This window comes from Ceratotherium simum, chromosome 13, assembly GCF_057802395.1.
Source record: "Ceratotherium simum simum isolate JZ-2026a chromosome 13, ASM5780239v1, whole genome shotgun sequence".
Classification (NCBI taxonomy): Eukaryota; Metazoa; Chordata; class Mammalia; order Perissodactyla; family Rhinocerotidae; genus Ceratotherium; species Ceratotherium simum.
In genome coordinates, this window is record NC_141912.1 from 46706725 (window position 1) to 46711734 (window position 5010).

Genomic DNA, 5010 nt, shown 5'->3' on the forward strand with positions numbered 1-5010 from the left:
TGTGACTTTAAAAAAAAACCTTATTGCATAGCATATCCAGGAAGTCATTTTAGTATAATCCATTGACACTCTTGAGCTGGTATGCAGCATGCTGGAACTGTGTATTCCTCTAAAAGAAATTAGATTAGAAAAAAAGAGGACTAAACGCATTAATAAAAACCCAGGACCCAGAGAATTTCATTTCTGAGATTGTTCAGGTAGGCTGGTTTGTGCTGTGGGAGCAAACATCAGTGTCTCTTGCTCACGCTGTATGTCTAGTGCAGATTGCGGCAAAAGTCTCTTTCCTCCTCACTGACACGCAGGGACCCAGGCTGATGGAGACTCTGGCTTCTTGTTGCTGCATAGCTCCGCCATCATGACCTCAGGGGAAGAGGGACATAAAGACAATTTATATCCCTATGTCCATGTTTCAGCTTGGAATTGACACTCATCATTTCTGCTTATAGCTCATTTGCCCAAACTGCTCATATGACCCTGCGCAACTATCAAGGCCCAGGGAAATGTGGGGAGGCGCCTGACATTCAGAGGGCAGTGAATGTTTCTGCTACGCAGAGCGAATCTAGTCTAATGTTTTTCAAAATGTACTTCTTTAACCCCTAGGGCTCTGCAGAGGTGTGTGTATAATGAGTTCTGCAAACAACGAGGTATAGTCAACTAAACGTTAAGTTGGATTTATCAACTTTTATCTGCTTTTTTATTGGAAGATCTATAAATTAATGTGTTATAGAAAGAAAAGTTTTGCTGCCAAAATAAGTTGGAAATTTACTCATTTGTTCCATCTTTCTGTCTTCAAAGCGTCATTCACTTAAACCATCTCACCCAGAGGGCTGTCTTCACTCAAGGACACATAACATGACATTTCCTTGGATTTCAGCTTCTTAGGCAGTAAAGCCAGGACGTTAGGCTGCTATCTCTCCTTACGTATTATGACTTTATACATGCTTATCTTCAGCAACAACAGTGAAAGTCAAAAGAGAATTTTCATGCATTCTGAAGCAAACACCACCCCCCTTTCTTTAGGTCTCTTTGAATAATTCTTCCCAAAATTCCAAGTCACCTGAAGACAAAGCTTAAGTTAAGACCATTCGATATTTAGCTAGTTCCTATCTCCACCAGAAGAGAAAATCCATGTATCTTCTTTACCCTATGGCCTATTGGGTCTCTAACAACCAGGGCTATTTTTGTGAAGGAACGAGGTAGAACACTGCTCCAAAAAAAGCCAGTTGCTGTTAATAGACTGTGCATGCTGTAATATATCATTAAGATTTATAACATTTGTTCAACATTTACATTTATATGCCCTTATTAAAAAGATGCATTTTTATCCGACATTTTTCTTAAAACAGTGAATGGCCCCCGCCCACATCTGCTAGGTCTCATTCTAGGCCAATCTATCGCACAGTTCTCACAAGGTGGGGGCGGGGGTCTTCTGGAGAAGAAAGCTAAAGAGGAAGAAAACTGTAGCCCACAACAGGAGTCCTTTTCTTATTCCGTTTGTAAGGTAGGCTACACATCAAATTAGCCACTTTTTTCCTAGGAGTTAAGAGAGAACCAAGATTTTAGATTATGATGAAAACAAGGTCAAAGGAGTTGTCTCTGGTGGGTCACATTTTTCTCTTTAGGAAGGATGCAGTGTTGTCTAGTGTTATGAGGAGATGTTCTGGGGCCAGACTCCCTGGGTTCAAATCCTGCCTCTGCCACTTACTATCCATGTGACCTCGAGGAATCACCCCGTCTCTCCAAGATCCATTTGTAAAATAGAGATAATCGTAGAAATAAACCTAACGCATTGGATTATCATGAGAATAAAATAAGTGGATGGATGAAATGGGCTTAGCAAAGTGCCTGACATATAGTAATTGCTCAAGTGATAAACATCATATTACTGGTTCTGGTAAGTAATAGGCATTTTGTTAAGAAAATAAATAGTTTATACAAGTTGTACCTTTGTCAGTGACAACCTATAGCCATTTATTAAAACATCAAAAAATGAGGTTTTAAAAACAAATAACAAAACTTTTATAAGTTCATTTTAATTACCCAAATCCAATATTAATGCAGATAGATGGAGACATTTATTCTGAAAACATTTTTAAAACCACAAGATACCGTGCTAATGAAAGCTAGGTCCACTCCCATCTGCATACCCTAGGCTGCTTCACCAAGAGGTGTGGGGCCCCCCGAGCAGAGGGCTCACCTGCACCTCATTTGTGAGTGCTGTCTAGGGTCCTCCATCAGAGCCAAAGACACAGCCAGAACTTAGAAAGTTAAACAATTGTGGAGGATTACTTCCTGCTATAGTTTGAATGTTTGTGTCCTCCCAAAATTCGTATGTTGAAATCCTAACCCTCAAAGTTGATCATATTAGGAGGGCTCTTTCGGAGGAGGTGATTAGGTCATGAGGGTGGAGCCCTCAAGAATCAGATTACTATTCTTATAAATGAGGCCTCACAGAGATCCCTGGCGCCTTCCACCATGTGAGGGCACAGCAAGAAGCCACCAAGTGCAAATCAGGAAGAGAGCCCTCACCAGAACGTGACCATGCTGGCACCTTGATCTTGGAGTTCTCAGCCTCCAGAACTCTGAGAAATAAATTTCCGTGGTTTAAAAGCCACCCAGTCTATAGCATTTTGTTATAGCAGCCTGAACTAAGAAACTTCCTTTTTTCCATTTTAAAATCTTAAAATGACTTGCCTCTAAATGAGCGCAAGCTCTGACGAACCACTTACATTTAAGTTTCAGCACGTGACTTCCTAATTTAAGTTTTAGTGGCCCCTCCTCCCCATTTCCTATTTTAATTACAAGTGTCCAATGGCATCACCATTTAGTTCTGCAATTCTGTCAGTAAATACAAGGACTCTTTTCACTTCAGGCTGCCAAGTAAAAATGAAATTATAATCTGTGCCCATTTCTTTCTTTGAAACCAGGAACAGGAGGGTTAATTTTTATTATCACACATGCCACAATAGCTACCTCTTCAAGGATGTTCTGCACACATGTGATCTCACATTCGTATTAAAATATGATCAAAACTACCATCAGAATTCCATTCTTTTCGCCTAACCAGCACACCAGCCACCCCACACACACCCACACTTGAACATTGTCATGCCACTCCAACTTGCCTCCTGTCTACAGTTAATTTTCCTGTACCTGGGCTCTCAATCCCAATATCTCCCATCTCAGAGACCTCTCACAAAAAATTATCTTCTCTCTTGTTTGTTATTTCAACTTCTCTCTATAGGCTTCCTCCTGTAAGCACTGAAACATACTGTTGTCTTCCTTGCATGAAAGAAAGAAAGAAGGAAGGAAGGAAAGAAAGAAAGAGAGAGAGGGAGAGAAACAGGAGGAAAGGAAGGAAGGAAGGAAAAAAGGAAGGAAGGAAAAGAAAGAAAGAGAGAGACAGGGAGGGAGGAGGGGGGAGAGAGAGAGAAAGAGAGAGAGAGAGAGAGGGAACAAGAGAGACAAAGAGAGATGGAAAGAAAGAGAGAAAGGGAGAACAGAAAAAAAAAGAGAGAGAGAGAGAAAAGGAAGGAAGTCCTCCCATTTCCCCTTCCAAACACCACTCTCCCCCTTCTCCCCTTCACAGGCAAACCTCTTCCGTGTTATGTGTGCTGCCTCTGTCTCTCTCCTTCTATGCCTTCTTCAGCATACTGCTTTCACAACTGCAAGTCCAGTCTTCAACTATGTTTACACAGGCTTCAAGTGGAAAAAGTACAACCAGATCTAGTACAGTTTTAACAAGCTGCCACCCAATATCATGCAGGGCTACAAGTTCAACATCTTCTACCCAGACCTTGATAAGCATTCAACATCAGAGTACTTCCTGGAGGACTGTCCAAACAACAAAGACTTTGCCATCTTGTGTCTCCATGCAGGTCCACCCTACAAGGACATGCCTTTAAATTCATCAACTGCAAGCAGGAGTACTCCCACTGTCACAGCTTCTGCTGTCAGCTCACCAGTGGCATCTTCAAGCTCTGATTCCACTTCAAGCACTACCACTACCAGCAGTGATAGACCTCTGGAGGGATGGCTAGATCCATAGAATTCTAGAACAAGGTCATGCTTTCTGCAATTGAAAACTATCTGTCATTTGAAAAGCAGCTCTTGACATGCTACTAAGCCTCCAATGCCTGAACACGCCAAGTGAATATGTGACCAGAGCTGCCCATCACGAGCTGGGTATTGTTATATTTACCAAGTGTAACATCAGGTGGGTTCAGCAGCAATCCATTATACAATGAAAGTGGGACATTTGGGATCAGATCTGAGCAAGTCCAGAAGCTAGTTACATAGAGAAGTCATCACTTACCTCTGCTATACTGAGGCATCTCTCTCAATTCATACCTTTGGCCTTTTGGGTATGACTAGTTGACAGAGGAGAAAAAATCTTGGGCCTGATTGACATATAAGTTCGCTTGATAAGTTGGAGTAAGCTGAAAATGGACTTCACTCAGCCACATTCAGAGGTGCCCCTAATGGACAGTGGTGAGGGGAAATTCTCCCACTGGGCTGAGTTTTGAGCAGTATACTTGGCCATCTCCTTTGCGTGAAGGGAGAAATAGCTTGAGGTAAGAATATACATAGACTCTCGGGCAGTGGCAAATGGTTTGGTTGGTTGATTGGGCCTGAAGGGAACAAATTTGGAAGATCAGAGACAAAGATGTGGAGGGACCTACGGGAGTGAGCACAAAGTGTGTGGAGCTTTCTCGCTCATATTAATGTCTAGCAGAGATCATCCACTGCAGAGAATGCTCCCAACAACCAGAAGGGTGGGATGATTCATCCTATAGTTGTCAGCCTGTCTCTCTTCTCCACCACTCCACTCCTTGCTCAGTGGCTCCATGAATGCTGAGTCTATGGTTGACAAGATGGACGCTCTGCTCTTACCAAAGCTGATATAGCCACTGCCACTGCTGAATGCCTGACCTACCATGAGCAGAGAGCAACACTGAGGTCTCAATGCATTGCTGAAGAGGAGAGCCAGCCACTTGGAACTCTTCTACC